The sequence below is a fragment of the Natator depressus genome, chromosome 1, assembly GCF_965152275.1.
Source record: "Natator depressus isolate rNatDep1 chromosome 1, rNatDep2.hap1, whole genome shotgun sequence".
In the NCBI taxonomy this organism is placed as follows: Eukaryota; Metazoa; Chordata; order Testudines; family Cheloniidae; genus Natator; species Natator depressus.
The window spans coordinates 18,402,730-18,426,927 of record NC_134234.1 but is presented as its reverse complement, the minus strand read 5'-3'; the positions used below and the strand labels follow the sequence as shown (position 1 = coordinate 18,426,927).

Sequence of the window (24,198 nt, the reverse complement as noted above, 5' to 3'; positions counted from 1 at the left end):
TAAGCATATATGAATTGCACCCTTTATAGAGTTGTTTATTTTTCTTTCAGCACTCGCCCTCCCCCCCCCAAAGAAAAAGAGGAAAATTGGGATCATTAATCTCAATTAAGGGAAATATCAGATGTCGATTTCCTTCCTGAGGCTCCTCGTTATTCATACCTAAATATTTTGGAGGGGAGTGCACAGTGGCGTTGGAACAGTTTTTATAGTGGGGGTGCTGAAAGCTGTTGAACAAAACTGTAAACTGTGTCTATGGTGGAAACCACTTCAAGCCAGGGGTTGTTGCTGCACCCCCAGAACCCCTAGTTCAGCACCCCCTGGGAGTGCATAAACAATCAGGAATGAGGCAGAGGACGAGAACTGGCATGACACTTTTTCATTGAGCAGGTCAAAAGTTCAAGTCCTATACATTGTTTTCCCCACAAATCATTTTGTTGCTCATTGTTTTAGCACATGCCAAATTCATCTTCCTACACTGAAAGCAGATTTTCCTGTTGTGCAATTAGCAACAGTCCTTCAACCCGATCCCCGTGTGTGTGTGCACGCATGCCTCTTTACCTATTTATGGATTTTCTTGTTAATTAGTGGTTCCCCTTTTTTGCTGAATAGGGCACTGGCAGCTGTCCCTTTGAATAAAATATAGCTCCTTAGCTGCATGGTTTTGATGTGGAAACAGGTGACATTGTGCAGTTCAACTTTCAGTATTTGCTCTGAGTTTTTGCTAGAGATGGACTTGACACACAGCATCTGGGTTTCAAAGACCTCCATGTTCAGGTATGTTCGCATCAGAGACTTTGGTTCGGCCCATTGTAGAGGCTGCAATGTTTGAATCCAGATTTGGGTTCTCATTTTGAGCTCCAAAAAGTTTCTGGGGATCTGATCAAGGCCCATCTCCCACTTTTAGGAAATGCAAATATGTCAGATATGAGGTATTAGCCCCTTACAATATTTTCTGTAAGTGAGATTAGTTTAAAAATGTGCCATAGAATCATCATAGGGCAAGATTGTTCCATTCGATGTATTCATGGTGATTTCTAAACCTTTTATAATTTTTGTTGCTGTCCTCTGGACTCTCTCCAGTTTCTCCACATCTTTATTAAATCATGGCACCCAGAACTGGACACAGTACTCCAGCTGAGGCCTCACCAGGGCTGAGTAGAACGTGATAATTACCTCAGGTGTCTGACATACAACACTCCTTTAATACACCTTGGAATATTAGCTTTCCCCCTCACCCTGCCACTGCATCACATTGTTGACTCATATTCAATTTATGATCTACTAAACCCCCAGATCCTTTTCAGCAGGGCTACCGCCTAACCAGTTAGTCCCCATACCATGAATATTCAACTAAGTATTTAATAGATTATTTTAAGGCCCAAAGGGATCACATTATGATCACTAGTCTCACCTTCTACATAGCATAGACCATAGAATTTCACCATGGGGCTGGTTCTGGTTGAGTTAGAGCACATCTTGCAGAAAAATATTCAGTCTTTATGCAAAGACTTACAAGTGATAAACAATCTACCACATCCCTAGGTAAAGTATTCCAGTGGTTAATTGCCTTCACTGGTTTGTTTTGTTTTTTTAAGAACCTTATGGGTAGTCTGAATTCGTCTAGCTGCAGCTCCCAGTCATTAGGTCTTGTTATACCGTTGTCTGCTAGATTAATATCCGAAATCTTTCCCATGTAGGTCCCTCTACTTGTGAAGAGCTGCTCATGAGCAACCCATAGGCTTAAATGTGTTTACACAGAATGTTTGTGAAACAGTTTTAAAGGGAAAATAAATTGGATAAAACATAATGGTAAACTGTTGATCTGTTTGTGGACAATTCACCCCTTCTTCCTTGCTCTCTCCCCCCCTCCCCAAGTATTAAATGGTGATCAGCCCATATTTAATTTGGCTTTTCTGCTTTCCAGCTTTCAGCCTCCTGTTAAATAACTCCCCACACCCCCTATGGAGTTTACGTTGAATTATGATTTCCATGTTAAATCATGTTTTGTTATCAAATGAAAATGCAGAACAGAAGCAGAAATCAAATGATGATTTTTGCTCACATAAACTAACAGCATCGATGAGGCAATAAATTTGAATGAAACATAATTCATAAATACAGCCGGGGTCTGGTTTTCTGTCACTGGGGAAAGTAATTAAAATGGAGCTTTCATAGATATAAATTTGGAGTAGTCAAAATTTTCCTACTGTCACTGCATCTATCTTTTTGTTTTTATGGATGGCCCTAAAGCAAAGGGGGTGAGGGGCTGTATATTTAAACAAGTCTGCTTCTTGACTAAAGCATGCCACCCATGATAACAGTCTCCCTAACAAGTCCAAGTCACAGGAATATTACCATTTACCATGAAGTATATGACCAGGACAATTCGTACATATAGCTGCAGTAGTAAATGGTATGAACACATGCTAAGCCTTCCTGAAGGTAAATAACTTAACAGCAGATTTCAGAGTAGCAGCCGTGTTAGTCTGTATTCGCAAAAAGAAAAGGAGTACTTGTGGCACCTTAGAGACTAACAAATTTATTTGAGCATAAGCTTTCGTGAGCTACAGCTCACTTCATCGGATCCGATGAAGTGAGCTGTAGCTCACGAAAGCTTATGCTCAAATAAATTTGTTAGTCTCTAAGGTGCCACAAGTACTCCTTTTCTTTTAACAGCAGATGTTTATAATTAACACTGGCCTTATGTACACTGGCATCCTATTGGTTCAGGTAGGAGTCAACCTTGGTTCACCCCAAACTCAATGCCTGATTCCTTTGCACAGACTGCTAAAAGGCATTCGATAGTTGGAAGACCAACAAAAATGATCATGGTGCTGGGGGTCTGATCCAGCTTCAGGACTCCGATTGGCTAGAACGGGGAGTTGGACTGGGCTCTTATTTAGGAGGAAAGCTTTTTACAATCAAGATTTTGAAAAGCAGAGCAGAAACTTCAGCTCCTAAAAAAATGAGGAGTTTGGTGGCACCTTAAAGACTAATAGATTTATTTGGGCATAAGCTTTCGTGGGTAAAACAACACTTCTTCAGATGCATGGAGTGAAAATTACAGATACAGGCAAAGAGATACAGGCACATGAAGAGAAGGGAGTTACCTTACAAGTGGAGAACCAGTGTTGACAAGGCCAATTCAGTCAGCGTGGATGTGGTCCACTCCCAATAATTGATGAGGAGGTGTCAATACCAAGAGAGGGAAAATTGCTTTTGTAGTGAGCCAACCACTCCCAGTCCCAATTCAAGCCCAAATTGATGGTGTTAAATATGCAAATGAATTGTAGTTCTGCAGTTTCTCTTTGAAGTCTGTTTTTGGAGTTTTTTTGTTGAAGGATGGCTACTTTTAGATCTGTTATTGAGTGTCCAGGGAGATTGAAGTGTTCTCCTACTGGTTTTCATATGTTACCATTCCTGATGTCTGATTTGTGTCCATTTATTCTTTTGCATAGAGACTGTCCGGTTTGGCCAATGTATATGTCAGAGGGACATTGCTGGCACATGATGACATATATCACATTAGTAGATGTGCAGGTGAATGAGTCCCTGATGGTATGGCTGGTGAGGTTGGGTCTTCTAATGGTGTCGCTAGAGTAGATATGGGAACAGAGTAGGCAACAGGGTTTGTTACAGGGATTGGTTCCTGGGTTAGTGTTTCTGTGGTGTGGTGTGTAGTTGCTGGTGAGTATTTGCTTCAGGTTGGGGACACTGGTTCTCCACTTGTAAGGTAACTCCCTTCTCTTCATGTGCCAGTATATCTATGCCTGTATCTGTAATTTTCACTCCATGCATCTGAAGAAGTGGGGGTTTTTTACCCACAAAAGCTTATGCCCAAATAAATCTGTTGGTCTTTAAGGTGTCACCGAACTCCTCATCGTTTTTGTGGATACAGACTAACATAGCTACCCTTCTGGTACTTGGGCTCCTAAATCCATATTTAAGTTCTTAAATAAGTGGTCTGATTTTGAGAAGTGCTAAGCACTGAACATCTGTCATTGTAAAATGGGACTTCAATACAGGTGAAGGTGGATTCCCTTCCCTGGAGAGTTTATAATCTAAATAAGACAAGAACAGACAGGAGAAGACAAAAACACATGGAGGGGATAAGTAAAGGGATAAGAGAGAGGGCAATATGATTATGGGATTGCTTGGGAGGCTAGTGCACGTGTATTGAAGGTATCCCATCTCTCCACAATATCTTGCTGTTGTGATCCTGTCATCCACTGATCTCCCATTGATTCTTTTCAGTGGAGAGAGTGGACTTACTGGTTGCGCTGAGCCGTAAAGAACAGGTGTATTTTGCCAGTATGTACCTGGAATGGCTAGGAGCAATCAACATGAGCAGATTTTGCACTCTTTCTCTCTCACACGTGTGCACATATGTAACCCCTGCTCTCTTCCCATTTACCACCTTTCCCTAGACCATACACAGCAACATATGCTACTAATTGTATTTGAATGGGGAAAAAAAATTGGAATAAGGCTTTCGGGGCTTGTCATGAACATCCTTAAAGGACAGGATATTAAACCCTTGGATTATGAGCCTTTATTAACAGCTCACCTGTAAATCATGATGATTTTCTTTTGTATGGAATTCTGCTCACAGCTAGGCTGGCACCTCCTCCTGGTCACTCTGGGAATTAGTTCTCAAGGCCAACGCCCGCTTCCTCGGTTTGCAAACCGCTGTTCTCACTCTTTCTCTCTCTCTCTCGTCTGCATCCCCTCTCTTGCGCCTGGAAGTGCAGCATCTTCTTCTTGACTTAGCTGTCTGGCTAGGTCACTCAGAGCTCCCCCTTCTGGGATACACTCGTTCAAATTCTTTGTCACTCCCACAGTGACCCAGGCAATCTTCCAGTTCGCTGCCCTGCCAGTCTATGCTATACTTCAGTGGCTGGTAGGGGAACCCGGGCCCATCCTCTACTCTGGGTTCCAGTCCTGGGACTCTACACCCAGCAGTTCTGGGCTTTCCTCTCCCAGCCCTCGCTGCTTCTTGCCTGGAGTGCTTCTTTCCACTCTGGTTCCCCTCCTCTCTCTGGGTGTACCAGCTCCAAACCCTCCTCCCTGTTCCTAGGGCATGAGTGCCTTTCCCAGCCGCAGCCCTCATCTGTTGCCAGCTTCATGGCTTTCAGTCAGCTCCCTGCTCCCTGGTTTGTACTCCAGGCCTACCTGCCTGGCCATCTTAACACCCCCCACATCAGTCCTACGTGGGGTGGACACCCCGTCACAGATTCTCATATAATATTTGCTCACGCTCACTATAAATTTTATAAAAGTAGCTTATAACTGTGGTTAAGATGCTGCATTAAAGCACTTAAACAGCCTCCTTATTAGTATTAGTGCTGTAGCCACAACACATTATACTTGCCTAATAAATTTATTTTTTGTGTAATGAAATTGTCATCAAAGCATAGTTAATCTGAACTGAATTAGATTATAATTGGAGCTCTTCTGCTCAAGGAATTAAAATTATTCTTCATTGTTGTAGACTGACAATGCAACATTTGTTTATATATATATATATATATTCTTCTAAATGGCATCTGTAGCATTAGGGTGTGCTGATCAGCTTCATGTTTCCGAGCATCCTGCGGTGTAATGTTACTATGTTTTGAAACATGGTGCTTAATTGTTCTGCTGATAATTCATCATATTTTCAGCCTGTTCATTAAGATGTGCAAGTACTTGGGGAAACAGTCTCATACATAAGGGTATTCATTTTTTTCTGCATTGCTGGTCACATGTGCTAGGGTGCGTGATGTCATCTTGGACCCCTGGGATGCGGGGGTGGGGGGGCGGAAATCAACACTCCCTTGCAGTGTTAGAGGCTGAGGGGTAAATCAACAGCCCAGCACTCACCCAAAGTCACCAGGCAAGGGAGAGAATCCTCTTTGGTTGCATCACTCAGGTAACTGAAATTAACTCCCACAAGCCCTTATGCATCCCACTCATCCCTTCCACTGCGGTGTGGAGGATAAGGGGACGCACTCAGGAAATGATCCTCTGGTCTTTCCCCTCCCAGTGCCATCCTCTCATCTCCTGCATACTTTTTTGCAAAGAGCTTATGCTGATCCGGGCACTGCACAGGAAGTGCACCCCTATTATGTATGTACCCCAGGGGCTCACTTTGTGGAGGTGACTGGCACTGGAATGAGGCACACAGGGGATGTCCTCTGCTCTTGTGGTGACCTATTGTGCATGATCTCCTTGTATGACAGCATGAAGAAAGTATGGTGGGAGGGCAGTGCCTGAGCAAGCTGGAAGAGGGGTCATTGTCAAAGGATCTACTCCCTAAACTGATCCTCCTGTCATACTCACTTTGTTTTGAGGCAGGGAATCAGTGTAGGGGCCCATGGTGGAGGCTACTTCAGCCATTTGGGTTAAGGAGCTTCTGTGATGTAACTCCTCGGTGGGGAGCATTATTTTCTCTGCATGCTTCAGCCCTTTGTGTTATCTGACGGCATTTCAAGCACCATGTTGTGCAGAGCTAGCCTGAAGAGGGCCAGGAATACAGTGCTTAGGAATGCGTTACCTAGGGAGGTGGTAGAATCTCCTTCCTTAGAAGTTTTTAAGGTCAGGCTTGACAAAGCCCTGGCTGGGATGATTTGATTGGGGATTGGTCCTGCTTTGAGCAGGGGGTTGGACTAGATGACCTCCTGAGGTCCCTTCCAACCCTGATATTCTATGATTCTATGATTCTATGACACTTGTGGCTGCCCCGAGGTCTGTCCTCACTACTGCTCCCACCATCGCTATCTCCTGTGGAGCAGACCTGGGGAACACAACAGTGGGAAATATGGGGCAAAAAGAGCCAACAGTTGAAGTCCCTGTCTATCCAGAGCATTTATACCATGGTCATCATGATAGTATTTTAGCACATAGGGAACCCATGGTAGAACCCAGCTAGCAACAGCTGTGTGTAGACACATTTGCATTGTTATTGACATAGCTCTGCTCCCAAGGTAGATGTAAGCCCCATACAGGAGTGAGGGGCCAAGGAGAAAATCCTTTTCTCCTCCATACACTAAACCAAAATTTATGTGCACAGCATGCTGCGTTAATACTATTCCAATATCCATCAATTTTAAAAAATACATGGAGAGAGAAATAGTCGGGCAAATCCTCAGCTGGTTTATAATAGCATAGGTGTATTAAAACCAGAGGAGCTACACCAATGTGCACCCACTAAAGACACAGCCTACGGTATCTTCTGTCCCACATTTACTCTGTTGATACTTCTGTGTGCTTATAATCCATGAGAATTTGCAGCGTGACAAGCCACTAGGGTAATTTCCCCTGAAGATGGTATACGAGGATGGGCCCAATTCTGCAGGAAGAGTTGAAGATTCTTCATTCTTCTTGCCTTCAGTGGGAGCTGAGAGCATTCGGTGCCTCGCAGGCCCAGGCCCACTAGGAATTACCTAACCAGCTGAAATATATTACTGACAACATAGGACCTGCTCCTATTTCTCTTCAGGTTCTTATCCAGCCCACATCATCACGGCATGTGAGCACCTTCCGGAAGTGCATTGAGCTGAGACTAGCACTTGGCACATCTAGGTATCTCTCTCTTCCTTTCCCCAGGGGTAAAACCCAGATGGGGACTTATTTTACCATGAAATATACGTAGTACGTACAAAAAATTGTACTAAAAGAACGTTCTGAAGGTTGCAAAATCAAAGCACTCAAAAGTTGAGAAATGCCAAGATTCAGCTTGCCCATGCAACCTGAATTTGACCCTGGGTGCCTATGCATTATGATACAGTCTTTAATCACTGATCACATACTATTTTTATTTCCACAGGACCCCTGGCTCATTCAGTGCACAGGATGGACCTTTAGGTAGCCTGGGCAATGCCCATTTAGTGCCTGGAAGATAAGGACCAAGACCTTGAATGTGACACAGTATTTTATCAGAAGCCAGTGTGGTTAGCAGAGGATAGTTGAACTGATGCTGAACACTTTCTGGAAGGCACTGAGTGCCAGGCGCCTGTGGGAGCTTTGCCATTGATTTGAATGGGTGCAGTATCAAGCCCTGAGTGTTTTCAATTCCCACCAACACCATGAGAACTGATCATGCTCAGCATCTTGTAGCAAGTGCCCAGTACTTCTCAGGATCTGGCTATAATGAGCCAGCCACATAAAGTTGTATGTAATTTTCTGGAAAATATTTTACAATATGATTAAGCACAGCTATTAAATTATTTTCTTCTAAAGAAAATAGTGCTCATTCAGGGGCAGGATTGATTGATAAATCAGGGTTTGTGGGTTTTTTAATAGCTCAGTCTATGGAGGAAAACACAAGGTGATGCAGAAAGGGGGAAAAAAACCTACCAAAATGAAGGCTCAGTCCTTTTTCCACTGAAGCCAGTGGCAAAAGTCCCATCGATTTCAGTAGGAGCGGGAGTGAGCCTTGAAAAAATATACCACACAAGTTCCTACCTACAATCTCACCATCTCCACAGTGTTTCTGAGCTATGGTCTGCCTGGGGCTGGAAAGCTTATGAGAATAAGATCCTTGCCTCCCACTCTCCAGAGCTACCAGTTCTTTCCCATCTCTACCCCTTGCCATGGAACTGTGCTGTCCACAGCAGTAACTTCAGTGACTACAAAAATAGTTGCTTTGTATATAAAATATTTAACAAACTTTCTTTAAAACCTTTTGCAAAAACTCAGGCAAAAGCTAGAAAAGCTCTAGCAAACCCTATGTAACCGCCTGTGCTAAAGAAAGTACGGGGGGAAGGAATAGGCAGAAGCTGCACTAGATATCACATTGTTCCACCCTGCTTGCAAGTCAGCGTGCTCAACTGTTTTGACTGTCCCTCTCTTCAGACACAAATTTATCTTTGCCCAACTTTCTGCTCATGTTAAATATTAGCACCAGAAACACCAGGCCTCACGCTGGAAAATTAGAAATTGCTACTGAAAGAAATTATTTCTGTGTTCTTTTCACTTCCTTCCTCCTCTGATTTTACAACCCCGATTTGTCCACATCACCTCCCTCATATTTGGTTCAGGCCAGGGAGGCAGTACACTCTTTACATTCGTCAGGGTAGGGGCTCTCTCTCTCTCTCTCTCACTGTATGTTCATAAAGTGCCTAGCAAATTGGGGCCATGATCTCAGTTGGCAGCTCGAGGTGTAATATAAATCTATTTAAATACAGCCAAAGGCAAGGTCCTACAATGAGGAACAATGAATGCTACAGGATGTGTGGGAATCAATTATTCTGAAAAGGGCTTAGGGATCATGGAGAATAACATACTGAACACAAGATCCCAGTGTCGCTAAAAGGGCTCACGGGCTTAAATAAACAGAGAAATACTGAGTTGGAGGAAGAAGTTATTAACTCTTCATACAGTATTGGTGAGACCACTGCTGGAATATTGTATCCCATTCTTGTGTCTCCCCTTTCAAAAGGTTGTTGAGAAGTTGGAAAGCATTCAGGAAAGAGCTATAGGGATGATTCGAGGTCTGGAAAATCTGCCTTACACAGAGAGATAAAGAACCTCATTCACTTAACTTATTGAGCAGATGGCTAAAAGGTGACTTTCTCAACAAGAAGATTTCCAACAATGGAGGGCTCTTTAATCCAGTTGTAGAGGTATAACAAGATTCAATGGCAGAAAGCTGAATCTAAGTAAGTTCTGGAGATAAGGCAAAAATTTTAAGAGAGAGTGATGAACCCCTGACACAATTTACAAGGGGTGTGGTAGATTTTCCAGCCCTGAAGTCTCTAAATAAAGATCTGCCTTAGCTCAACCAGAAGTTATTGGGCTTGATACAGAAATTACCAGGTGTTATGCAGCAGGTCAGACTAGATGGTCATAAAGGTCCCTTCTGGTCTTAAAGTCTATTAATCTATGTAATAGCTTGGTGCCATGTTACATTATGTTCCAGCATAACCACTTGCATACACTACAACATCTATGCCCAGGGGTGATGATGCTGACACACCTGAGTAAAGTGCTTTGACAGTTGGGTGAAAAGTTCTACATAAGAACTAAGGGTGATTATTATTCTCACGTAATTAGGTAGGGAGATTTCCTCCCATTCTCCACTCCTAGCCTAAGCCTCAATTACTGTTCTTGTTATTAACATGTGCTCCCCCAAATAATTCTAGTTCAAAGACCAACCCAGATCCTGCCTCTCTTGGGCAACCCGTGGTACTCATGGAATTGCCTCAGTAGTAGGGCTGCTGTAATTCCCATGAACTGGACTATATATCCTTGATGGAGCGTGTGGAGGCCAACAGTTCAGAGTGTTGGAGTGAGTGGAGCACGGGGGTGAGGAGCACACTTTAATTAACTCTTTTACTTTGTGCAGCTCAAGGAAAAAATAAATCACAGGAAGTAGTTCCATTTTGATTAATGAGGATGAACCAGGAGGCTTCTGCAGTAGTCAAACTTCTCCCTGCATATGCTAGCCTGCTGAAGAACCAATATCTACAGCCTGCTTATGCTGCCCAGGTGATTACAGACAGATCCTAAACTACCATGGGAGAAGGAGTAATGTAGTGTTTTTGGAGTGGTCCAGTTCTCGGTGGATGTTGCTAAGCGCTAGAGCAGTCAGAGTCTCTTTGTCTGTCATACGGTGGATTACACTCTGTTTTGCTAGGCATGTGGGATAGCCGAAGTCATCTGCACCGGAGGTGTATGCAAGCCGGCAGAAGCTATAGCCAGCCACAGAAAGAGAAGAGAGGTTTCAGGTGCTAGTAGACCTTAACATTCACTAGGGATTTTCTTAAGGGATAAATTTGAGGAAAATGGAACAAATATCTGCTGCCTGGGCTAAGGTAATGTTTTAAGAAATTATAGAAGTGGGTTTTAGAAGGCACTTTATTCCAGTATTTAACGAATCCCATATACTTACTCCAGCATTGCACAGTGTAAGTGGCATTTCTGTAGGAATAGCAATTAGTTAGGGAGTACAAGCTAAAGTGCCATAAATTGGGTACATTGGAAAGTATAGACTGAATACTGGGAAAGGCTCCTTAATAACAAGATCAACTAAATGATGGTATAGTCTCCCAGAGAGTATGGTGGGAACTGCATTGCTTGAAGCAGAGAAAGAAAGCTCTTGTGGTTAAGGTAATGGATTGGGGGTCCAGAGTCCTGCATTCAGTTCCTTTCTGCAGCAGACTTCCTGTGGGACCTTGGGCAAGTTATTTAAGCTGTCTGTGCCTCAGTTCCCTATCTGTAAAATGGGAATAACACTTCCTTTCTCCTACTCCGTGTCCAGTCTATAATAATAAATTATTATCACACCAGTAGAAAATATACTCTGGGAGGCACTTCACAAAGGTGGGTAAGTATCATTATCCCCATTTTACAGATGGGGAAACAAAGGGACTTGCCCTAGGCTAACTAGTGACTCAGCAGCAGCTATGCAAACAGCATCCAGGTCTCCCGATTCCTGGCCCTGTTGTTTGGGCCACATTGCTTCCGAACAGGAGACCTCACCTAATTCCAGTGATGATGATTAACAGTCTCCTTACAGTAAGCCTAAGCAAGCGGCATAAAATCAATGAATAAGCCTATTTTCCCTGATGCTCACCATTCCTGTGCAATAATTGCTCTGTGCAGACATTTTTTCTGAGCTCAATAAGTATTTTATTTATATGGAAACATCTCGGCTAACGCCCACAGTAAACATGAGGTGGTAGTCAAAACGCTACCACATCTATTATTGCAGGGAGTGGGCTGAGGAATTTCTGCTTCTGCTATGAACAGGCCTTAATTTATTATCTTTGTCATATACTCATTAATTGTAATTGGTGAGATGAGCAATCCAGTTCGAGATGATTGTTACCATTAATTAAGCGTGCCCAAGTCCCAGGGCTTTGTATTTATTTTAAAATTAAATTTACCATTAAAAATGCTCAGATCACACTTATTGCTAAAAATGGTGCATAGCCAGTAAATCCTGAGCCTGGGACAAAGCACAGCACAAGTTGTGTAGTTTGCTGGAACTCTAACAAATAAATAGGAGTGTGGCAGGCAGCAGTGTTGTGACCTAGGGTTGCAGTGCCACTCAGGTTTGGCTCAAGCAAAAGTGGCTGGGTTGTGGCCTGAATGGCCCCCCAGCTCTGTAACCTGTGGTGCTGTATGTCTATCTCCAAGCATTGCCGTGGCGACAGTGCAATCTAACAGAACTGTGGGCAGGGAGCCAAGAGTTCTAGTCCTGTCTCTGCCACCAGTTTTCTGTGAGACCTTAGTCCCAAAGGACTTGCCTAAAGATTCAAGTGACTTTATTTGGGGGGGGGCTTCCATTTTTGGATGTCTGACTTAAAATTCCTAGTATTTAAACAAAACAAGCAAGAAATGATCCTTATTGCCATAGCGTCTCAAGCTGGGCACTCAGAAATTGAGGATCGTTAAGACTTTATCTTGGTGCCTCAGTTTCTCCATGTTGAAAATGGGGAAAATCGCACTACCCCCAGTTTTGTAGACTCCTGCGGCGGAAGGGGACTGAGGCCTACATTACGGTGCATTAGCTCTACACCAGTGGTACGGCACAGGCAGCTTCCCATTACCAGTCTTCACGGCAGGGAGGGGGAGTTTAGTTTACTAGCAAGCACAGTACAGGTGCATGGGCCAGTGGATGGTAACCACTGTTCTAAGCGATCTCTAAAGACTAACAGGAAATTTAAATTGAGACGTTTGAAAGCATAATGGTTTCCTAAATTTGAGAACACCTGCAGGAGGAAGTAGGGCTGCTTAGAAAGCTACTGCTAAAATACTGCTTTAGGATGTATGGAATGTGCCACAGAAGTGCTAAGTATTATTATCATTTATTATTACAGCTGCACAATATCTCAGCCATTCTTTAGTTTACCAAGTCATCTTCTCTCCTGTCACGGCAGCTGTCACCAGGCTGCAGTTAATTTGCGGGGTGTTTGTTTTTTAGCAGTTTAACACAAAGAAAAAACAATGGGAATCAATTATATTACATGTTACAGGCTGGGAAAGGGGGAATGTGCCAGCAAACTGACATACAACCCAGTAAGATAATTTATAAACAAAAGAGAACAAAAACCTATTCCAGAATAAAGCAATGCAGGGTATACGTGGTAGGCAGGGGTTAAAAGTTGGTGTTCTAATGAGATATGGAAAAGATCCATACTAATGAGAAATGACCTTCATAACTCATTTCCCAGATCCACTGAGTTTCATTTGTGGAATTTATTTTTACATATCTCATACTGATCCATCTTTGTTATCACGGTTACAGAGTTATTAATACATCAGATAGTCTTGCTGCAATTTTTTTTTTTACTTCTTCAGAAAATTGCTTTCCTTACAAAAATCGGTGTTTAAAAATTGTCTTTATTTTTAATTTCCTAGTATTTTATTGCTATAATTATATCTTAATGCTGCTTTCCACCACTGCAGCACTTTGCTTGCGAGGATCTCAAAAGTGCCTTACAAGTTCGTGTACACTACAGGCTCACACCACCCCTGTGAAATTGAGAGGAGTGGTAATACTTAGTTCTTATAAAGCACTTTTCATTCCATAGCTCTGAAAGCCCCTTTACAAAGGAGGTATCACTAGCCCAAGTTGGGAAACCAAGGCACAGAGAGAAGTGTCCTGCCCAACCTAGCTTAGTGAATTAGAGATAAAGACAAGTGAAACCCAGATCCTCTGACTCCCAGTCCCCTGCGGTAGCCACCATACCGGCTAGGATGTGGTACATCTCAATGTTTGGAGGTTTTATTCAGTTCAGGATCCCCGAGGGCAATGTTTACTTAAAACCTCTGGGTCTGAAAAACTGCAGAGAATCTTACAAGATTCCCACTGCATGCTGCTTTAAATTTAAAAACCCACATAATATGCAAACCATCTTTCTTGAGGAATTTTGGCAATTCCCCTCCCACCCCTGGCTGGAATCCAGAAGAGTGGTGACGCACATAAGTGAAGAAAAAAAGAAATAAAAATCAAGAAAAGTTTGTTTGATTTCATATAAAGAATTTGGTCAGTTCTCATTTGATCTCTTCCGATTTTCCCCATCCTTCTCTGTTGCTGGGGAGGAAGTATGGGTAGCTTCCACCCTGCACAGCAGAACATGAGAATGAGCACAGAGCACTTATGAGTGAGATAGGAAGCAGGGGACCATCTACTGTGCTGGCTCAGTGAATTATGATGACATCTAGCCTTCCGACCACATTGTACACGTGCAGCTGTCTGCAGCGGACAACAGCCAGGGGTGGACCCTGCTGCCTTTCAAGAGAGCCTTCCTGGGCCAGCCTGACCTGTGTCAGAATAGCAGAGCACTTCACAAACTGCATACAGGACATCACTGAAATGCAGCCACTGCTGGTTCCCACTCCACCCTTCAGCCACCCCTCAAAGTGAACCCTTCTTCTGAGCTTTCAGCTGAAGTTAACTTTCCCTCCCATTATGTATTTGTTTTTGCACCTCTCTTCATTACATGATTTGAGGCGGGGCTGTGAGAGGAAGGCTCAAAAGAATCTGTTCCCCATGCCATTTGCAATCCAGATCTGACTGTGATCCACAACAGAACCATTCTCATGCAGATTTCCAACCTCATTTTGCAGGCATGAAGCAACTAAGCACCCAGCGCTTTACAGCGCTAAAACTTGCATCGCTCAGGGGTGTGTTTTTTCACACCCCTGAGTGAAGAACGTTTCAGCACTGTAAGTGGCAGTGTAGACAAGGCCTAAGCTTCAGTGGAGTTGCTCCTGGTTTAAGTTACTGTGAGAGAACCAGGCCCAGTGTTTTCAGTACTTGCGATAACAAGAACATCTTTCATTTACAATCCTCATCACTACTTTCTAGAAAGCTGCCCTTGGTATCAGGAATGGAAACTTGGGTGATCAACTTGTCCCTGGAAACTTTTGCCACCTACATATATCCCAGGTGTGTGAATCTGAGGCCCTATAAACATTGTCAGTATTAGACTCTATCTTGACCACTCTTTGTTCAAACTCTTCTTTAATTCCTTCACCCATCTCTATTCTCTCCTTTATGATTGCCACAAATCCTTGCTCACCAAACTTCAGTATGCCTGAAATGTAGCAGTTCATGTCTCTTCACCTGCATCTAGGAACAGAGACCTATAGCTCACATCCTCTGACTGTAAACCCTTTGGGACAGGATCTTTCTCTTACTATGTATAGTACCTATCACATTGGGACCCCAGTCTCAGCTGGGGCTTCATGGCACTATTAGAATATAAAAAATATCTTTAAGGCCTATATTTGCAACCCACTTGTGTCCACCGGATGGTCCTCTTGTCATTGCCTAGAGCTTTCCAGGATAAGTGTCAGACACTCCTGCCACAGCCCAAGGTTGTCAGCCTTCAAGGCAGACTGTAAGGATTTTGGCTGGTCTTTTTTTTTTATTTGGCTTTTGATTAATTTACTTAGTAAAGTTCTATTTATGCTTTACAGACGCAGTATTTGTCTGTATGTCAATGTCGGCACGATTGGTGCTCTAGAAATACCTAAACTGGATTAGATTTGATTGACAGACAGACATCTGGTTCCAAGTCGGTTATCCTGGTGATATAAATCCTGTTTATAGTGGCGGGAAAGCACTTGCTCGTTAATTGAGAAAAGTAGTTAGGAGAAGGGAGATTATCACATCTCATAAATGGCTCGAATCCTCAAGTGGGAAGATGGTCGTCTGGAAATACATTTAAGTTTATTTTTAGTACCTTGTTACAGTGCTAAAGTAATAAAATGCAAAGTACAGGAAGGCAGCAGTTTCAAATGGAGCTTTTAGAGAGAGGAGCTGAAGACTGCTCTTGCAATGTTTCCAAATTCTACCTGCCTGTCCAAACAATACTGGATTAATGTGGAAAACCAGCTTTTTGCTATGAAAAATGACTGTTGTATCCAAAAAGCTTTTATCCTACACAAATGATTGTTTTAGTCAGCATGGTGAATGGAGAGGGGCTTTGGAAGTTGATTACAAATTAATATGATTATTTACTTGTTTGTATTAGCACCTAGAGACCCCCCATTGAGATCAGGACCACACTGTGGTAGGCAATGTACCTGCACTTAGTGAGAGACAATGCTTGCCCCAAGGAGATTACAAGCTGCATAGACATGACAGACAAACAGTGGGGGAAAGTAATTGCTGTGATCTCAGTTTTAGAAGTGAGGAACTGACTTGCCCAAGGTTACCCAGGAAGTCTGCAGCAGAAATTGAGCCCAGGGTTTCCTGGGTCCTAGGCCTGTGCTTTTACCATAAGACCAGCTTTCTTCTATGATTCACAGATGAGGAACAACAAGGTAGGACAGAAAGGGGAAGGTGAAATAACTGGGGTGTTTCAGGGATCCCTTCTTTGGGGAAGATGCTGCTTCTCTTGTGCATTCCTGTTGAAGTCAAAGGAAGTTTTGTGGGTATAAAAATGCAGGATCAGACCCCTTGTTGCTTGGAGGAGTGTACAAAAGGCTATCTTTGCTGTTGACATGATAATAGGCAATATTCAGGAACAACTCCATATGATTTAAATTTAATTAGGCTTGTGGGTGTAAAAAATGACTCATGCAGTGAAATGTAGCAAAGTGTAAGCTTTGTGATGTTAGAGACCAAACAATTGGTGGGGCAAATCATGAAGGCCTTACATAGTTTTTACTGAGCTCTTATTCAGGCAAACTCCCAGTGACTTCAATGGGTGATTGCTTTTGTAAGAACAAAGTTAAAACTGAAGGACATATAACCTACATATCTGTGCCACTGAACCTCTACAAGGGGGGTAGAGGAGTTTGGAAAAAAATAACAGATCAGAAGACAGGTATAGAATAGGAGACAGGATTTTATCCCAGTAAGTAATGGTAATGATAGCATTGTGAACACAGGATGCAACAGAGCTGGGGGAAGATGGGAGGGAGACAATTCAACTTATCAAGAAATGTAGTTACTGGCAAAGATGAGATGCATATGCGATGGGAAAAGGAGACAAAGAGCAAAATACTACCCTTATTGAAGTCAATAAGAGTTTTGCCATTGATTCTCAATAGGCCCAGGATTCAGAACTGTTGAGTTTTATTCCCAGCTCTGTCACACTTTGTGTCCTTGGGGCATTTTGAAATCCTTGGGTGAAGGGTAGGTTTGTGCATGTGCGTGTGGTCTGCTGTGGGCAGAGACAGGGTTGTAGAGAAGGCAGCACTGAAAGGTTCTGAACTCCAGAGTAGCTGGCACAGAGGAAGCTGCTTTGACAAATCTAGTGCTTTAAGAAAGTCAGATGTCGCCAGGATCAGTGCAGAAGCAGCTGTTTTAACACCACAAGGAGAGAGAGAGAGAACAAATTTAAGTGACTGGACTGTGGTATGTTCTTATGATGGATCAGCAGTAGGATACAATACAGGCAAGAGGAGAAAAAAGGGCTGCAAGATGATGAAGAGAAATAGTCAAACTGAACTTAAAACAAATATTTTGTCTGCAAATGATATCTGTTTAAATCTCTCTTCACTGTTCATCCACAGATTGCAAGAGATTGGGCCTGATGTACCCAAGAAAAAGCTAACTGTTATGAGGACCAGATCCTCAGCTGAGAGTAAATGGGTGAAGTGACATTAAAGTCATTGCAGTTGCATGCATGTACATCAGCTGAAGACTGGCCCATATAATTGTGCTACTGTTTTTGGTTGAGTGAACCTGGATTTTTTGCATCAGAATCAATGACAGTTCCTGCGAAACCTCCTCAGTTGAAACCAGTGAAAGGTTCATGTGAACTACCCTGGAACCAACAATCTCAGCAGCTTTAATATTATGGCTTAAATCAGCAATTCTGGTGCAAGACTGTAGCAGTCCAATTTTTCAATTATTATCAGAACATCTGATTGCTATTTTGAATGGTTGAATTTGGGATAGTTTATAATATTACACAGAAACATGAAACTCAGTATCTTCTGGCACCCAAAGTTTATTCCTGGGAACACTCATTAGCCTTTTAAACCTTGCAAAGCAGTTATTGTAACATACATTAAACTTCATCTTCAGCCTGAGAGAGATGCAGTAAAATCTGCCATGCCCTTGGTACTGATGTGTAACAGACTATTTTGAAACCACCTTGCAGAATAAATAACAAAAGCACAATAGATGCTAACATTGTTTTGAGGAGCAGTGCAAACATAGCTAGCCCTTACTGCTTTGACAAGGGGACGATTTAGGCTGTCAGACATTGTGCACATTGATGGGAAAGTCACATAGCCAAGCGATGTTCAAGCTGAAAGAAGAGGTAATTGCCAACACCTCTGGACCCCCTCTGTGTGCTGCCGAAAGGACCAGCACTGATGTCAGCTTCAAACACATTAACCATTTGCAACAAAGGAGCTGAGAAGCAACCAGTCTGAAAGCAGATTGTCTCTCTTTTTTGCCCATCATTGAAAGTGGTGGGATAGGATGATTTGATTTTTTACATGCAAGTCTTGGATAGTGGATGTTTTATTTCTGAGATCAGGATTGGGAGGTGTTTTTGTGCAGTCTAGTTAAACTTCTTATAATTATTTTATTACAAGTGTTTATAGTGGGCTTATTGCTGATAAGGTTAGAGGAGGTTTTGGAATTAATTGATAAACTCAACAGTAACAAGTCACCGGCACCAGATGGCATTCACCCAAGAGTTCTAAAAGAACTCAAATGTGAAATTGCGGAACTAGTAACTATGGTTTGTAACCTTTAAATCAGCTTCTGTACCCAATGACTGGAGGATAGCTAATGTAACACCAATGTTTAAAAAGGGCTCTAGAGGTGATCCCGGCAATTACAGACCGGTAAGTCTAACGTCACTACCAGGCAAATTAGCTGAAACAATAGTAAAGAATAAAATTGTCAGACACATAGAAGAACATACATTGTTGGGCAAAAGTCAACATGGTTTCTGTATAGGGAAATCATGTCTTACTAATCTATTAAGAGTTCTTTGAAGGGGTCAACAGACATGTGGACAAGGGGGATCCAGTGGACATAGTGTACATAGATTTCCAGAAAGCCTTTGACAAGGTCCCTCACCAAAGGCTCTTACGTAAATTAAGTTGTCATGGGATAAGAGGGAAGATCCTTTCATGGATTGAGAACTGGTTAAAAGACAGGGAACAAAGTGTAGGAATAAATGGTAAATTTTCAGAATGGAGAGGGGTAACTAGTGGTGTTCCCAAAGGGTCAGTCCTTGGACCAATCCTATTCAACTTATTCATGACTGATCTGGAGAAAGAGGTAAACAGTGAGATGGCAAAGTTTGCAGATGATACTAAACTGCTCAAGATAGTTAAGACCAAAGCAGAGTGTGAAGAACTTCAAAAAGATCTCACAAAACTAAGTGATTGGGCAAGAAAATGTCAAATGAAATTTAATGTGGACAAATGTAAAGTAATGCACATTGGAAAAAATAACCCCCAACTATACATACAATATGATGGGGGCTAATTTAGTGACAAGTAATCAGGAAAAAGATCTTGGAGTCATCGTGGATAGTTCTCTGAAGACGTCCACACAGTGTGCAGCGGCAGTCAAAAAAGCAAACGGGATGTTAGGAATCATTAAAAAAGAGATAGAGAATAAGACAGAGAATATCTTATTGCCCTTATATAAATCCATGGTACGCCCACATCTTGAATACTGCGTACAGATGTGGTCCCCTCATCTCAAAAAAGATACACTGGCATTAGAAAAGGTTCAGAAAAGGGCAACGAAAATGATTAGGGGTTTGGAACGGGTCCCATATGAGGAGAGATTAAAGAGACTAGGACTTTTCATCTTGGAAAAGTGGAGACTAAGGGGGGATATGATAGAGGTATATAAAATCATGAGTGGTGTGGAGAAAGTGAATAAGGAAAAGTTATTTACTTGTTCCCATAATATAAGAAATAGCGGCCACCAAATGAAATTAATGGGCATCAGGTTTAAAACAAATAAAAGGAAGTTCTTCTTCACTCAGCGCACAGTCAACCTGTGGAACTCCTTGCCTAAGGAGGTTGTGAAGGCTAGGACTATAACAGGGTTTAAAAGAGAACCAGATAAATACATGGAGGTTAAGTCCATTAATGGCTATTAGCCAGGATGGGTAAGGAATGGTGTCCCTAGCCTCTGTTTGTCAGAGGGTGGAGATGGATGGCAGGAGAGAGATCACTTGATCATTACCTGTTAGGTTCACTCCTTCTGAGGCACCTGGCATTGGCCACTGTTGGTAGACAGGATACTGAGCTGGATGGACCTTTGGTCTGACCCAGTATTGCCATTCTTATGTTCTTATGTTCAACTACCTGAAAGGGGGTTCCAAAGAGGATGGATCTCGACTGTTCTCAGTGGTAGCTGATGACAGAACAAGGAGTAATGGTCTCAAGTTGCAGTGGGGGAGGTTTAGGTTGGATATTAGGAAAAACTTTTTCACTAGGAGGGTGGTGAAACACTGGAATGCGTTACCTAGGGAGGTGGTGGAATCTCCTTCCTTATATATTTTTAAGGTCAGGCTTGACAAAGCCCTGGCTGGGATGATTTAGTTGGGGATTGGTCCTGCTTTGAGCACGGGGTTGGACTAGATGACCTCCGGAGGTCCCTGCCAACCCTGATATTCTATGATTCTATGATTATGTGCTTTCTGATATTCTTGGGCTGAAGCAGAGCTGGGTCCAAATATCCCTGGGCTATTGGAAAGTTGGGTTCCAGATCCAGCTTTCTGATCAAAGACTTGGGTTCAAACACCACCTGATCTTCAGGAAAATCTGGATCTCAGCTACTTTCTCGGACCCATCTCTACTATAAAATCTGCAGGCCAAGAATAAGGCTGATTGCTTTATGTTGAGTATATCTCTGCATAAATCAATATGAGAATGAGAGTAGCACAAATGTGCATCTCTTTCTGTCATGCCATCCTTGATGATGTGAGGGACTACCCTCCAAAAGATACTGTCCATGCTCATTCCAAACCTCATTCCACTAATGACTGGAATTGCTAGAGTGTGTAAAAGTTTTTCGGCGATATAGACCCATTCACTGCAATAGGGACTGATCTTTGGCCAAGAAACATTTCAGTTATTGATTTTTTTTATTAAAAAAAAACCCTATAGCATACATGGATGGAGGGCTGTAGATACAAATCTATTTGCACTGTGAAACAACCCATGGCAAAATTGTAGCCCTATAGATACCTACAACATGCTCGTTTCCTGTACAACAAGGCTTCAGATCTATGATATTTCCATGCAAAGAGGCCAAGTAATAGTAGCAAAGTGAAAAAGAAACGACGACTCTGATTAGGAATGGGAAGAGGGATGGTCTCGTGTTGAAAGCTGGAGAGCAACAGTTGGAAGATTTTTGTTTCTCTGCTGCTCTGAGATACAGCCCTCCTTTGAAGGTTTGCACAGTCCCCAAGCCCTCTGGTGCAGTGGCAGTGAAGGGGGACTTCCACTCATCCTCTCTGGGAAGCTCTAGTCTTGGTCCCAAAATAGGAAATTGTAGGGCCCAGTTTGTGTCCCATGTTTTCTGTGCTTCCTTTGTCCAAGGCCCTCTTCACACGTGGCTACATTGGCTCCTAGCTTCCCAAGCCCCTTCTGAGCCTTCTCCCCAGAATCCTTTCCAGGCTTTTTCCATCAGGGAGGCCCACCACAGGTCTTGCCTCTCTCCCAGGAACTGGGCAAGCTTTAGACAGCTTCTCTTTCCTTTTCTGTTAAGCCTACAGATCCTATGCACTGTGTGAACCACAACTCCTAGGATGCCATTGGTCTTGGAGAAAACCAGGGAGAGGCACTAGTAGTCTACCTTTAAAGGGACAGCACACCCTGAGAGCACTCTGCCCCCAGAGACCTGGCTGAGCTCAATTCTTGTTAGTGCTAAGAGCAGGATGCATAAATTTTCCATTCACCTCTGAAGCACAGACCCACTTAGAAAGCTGGCCGCTCATTTGGTGGCAAGATTTGACAGCGGCACAAAGGACAGAACTACCCTCTCATGTCTAGAAAGGGCTCCAGATGAAACCAGGCTGAGTCCCTTTTTTGGGGCAGTTCAGGGATGTTTGCACTGCCAGTATCTGTGCATCATTACTTCTGTGACCAGACATTCTGCAGGGCTGTCAGTCTGATATGTTTCATTACATTGACTCTCAAAATAAACAAGAAAAATGTATGAACCGACAACCGAAAAATAACGTAAGCAGCAAAGATGAAAAGTAAGGTACAGTAGGACACGGCTCGCTTGGGATTTTTTAGTGTTGTGTCAATATTGCTTAAATCTAAATCACATTAAATTCCTGCTGCACAGATATATTCCATTGCTTCTACAATGTTTCTGCTTTATTTGCTGTCAGTTTTCCCGCCCTCCTTATATCAAAGTGTTCCTTAGGTTCATGAATTGGTGAAGTCTCTACATATGAATTTGAGCCAAAACCCCAGGGAGACGAGTGTGGCATTTGCACACCCTATTGACATTTAAAACAAAAGTCAAGCCCTGAAAACATCACAAAATTATGGGTTAGATTCCCTTTCGGTGCCTGCATAAATTAGCAATACTGCCATCCTTGTCATTTAATGCTACACCTGCACCCGTGTGGAAATTCATATGAACAGCACTGGCCCACCAATGTCACTTGCTGTCAAGGATGAGGAATAATTTCACATGGGCTGACGCTGTGTAGTAGGAGCCTCTTCAGGGCTGAGTTTTAAGAGCGACTGTTGCAGGTTACATTGCAGACTTTTAAAACAAAGGACAAAAAATCTTGTCATTGTAAGTGTTTCACAATGTAGGTGCCATTGATTCATCTAATCTTTCCTAATCACTTGTCCAAACTGATTCCAAAGCTCAAGAATTGGATCTATTATATACCTTATGTTAGACTTGGGGCCAAATCCTGGACTTCAGGGGGCAAGATCCTTAGTACAGAATGGATCCCCAAAACTTCCTGATGTTGAGTAGAACCTGACTTTGTGAGAAGCCCATTGAAATCAGTGCAGGTGGCTTGCACAGCACTATTCAGTGTCGGTATCAGAATCTGCCCCTATGTAAATAGCTATCAAAAAACTGGTTTGTGTTGACCTCTAGAAAGAGACTGGAAACTGTTTAAACATGGTTTGTTTCAGGTTGACTCGCATGGATAGTGACATTAGGTTGGGGTTTTCTTTAATGTTGTGGCCTAGATAAGGACCTCAGGATTTTAAGGGAATATTTTGTTTTGTTTTAAAATACTTCTAAGACAGTTTGGCTCCATCTATGTTAGTTGGCCAAATCACCTAGATAGCACTCATCAGCCATAAATCTCACAGCAGTTTTACAAAGCATCACTTTCCCCATTTTCTAGGTGAAGAAACTCTGGGCAGGTCTAAACTGGAAGCATTACAGTGGCGCAGCGGCGCGTCTGGTGAAGACGTTCTGTGCCAATGGGAGAACACTCTCCAGTCGGCATAATTACTCCACCTCCACGAGAGGTGAAAGCACATAGCACTGGTGTGGACAGCGCTTAGGCCACTGTAACTTGCATCGCTCAGGGCATCTTTTTCACACCCACGAGCGACATAAGTGAGATCAACTTAAGCGGTAGTGTAGACCTGCCCTGTGTCACAAAGGTTCAAGTCACTTGGCTACCAGCTTCTCAGTGGCAGAGCTATTAATAGGATGCAGGCCTCCAAACTCTATGCCTGGAGGGTTATCCACTGGCAGGCAATACTCTGGCGCTGTTAGAAACCAGGTGATCTGGGACAGATTTCAACAGAACTACCTGATTTGGCATGAGCCCCATTGTGGCTGGGTCCAAAGACAGAATATGACTTTGTACCCCTAGAGCAGAAGGTCAGAAAGGACACCTTCTTAAAAGGTGACTGACATACGTTATATTCTTTCAATTCAATTCATGAGCCTGTTTGAGTGAGGATACTAATAATTCCCACCTGATTCTGTCTCTGCACTAATTTCTTACAAACCATCACAAATGTGGTCACAGGACAGAGCACAAAGAAACGCATCTGCAAGGGCCTGATCCTCCGAGGTGCTGCACTCTCAGGAATTGAGGGCACTCAGTGTCTTGCCAAATCAAGCTCAGGGTCACAATAGCTGTGAAAAAGCCTGTTTAGTTGTATTATTTCTTACAATCGTTAACAGTCCGTATTACTGATATTCAAATTCTGTGCAGCTCTTCTGAAAAAAAAACTTCGACTGCAGAAGACCACAGGTAGAAATGTGCTGTGGTAACAGTATTGTACCCTAATATCTCTGTGTACCTGCGGTTATCAAAACAT

At 42.8% G+C, this 24,198-nt stretch overlaps 1 protein-coding gene across 1 annotated transcript in view; it reads left to right on the top strand.

The window, feature by feature from the left end:
- TENM4 (teneurin transmembrane protein 4) overlaps nucleotides 1-24,198 on the top strand; it is a 2,219,108-nt gene that overhangs the window by 1,384,589 nt on the left and 810,321 nt on the right. The gene's annotated exons all lie outside the window — the stretch shown is intronic.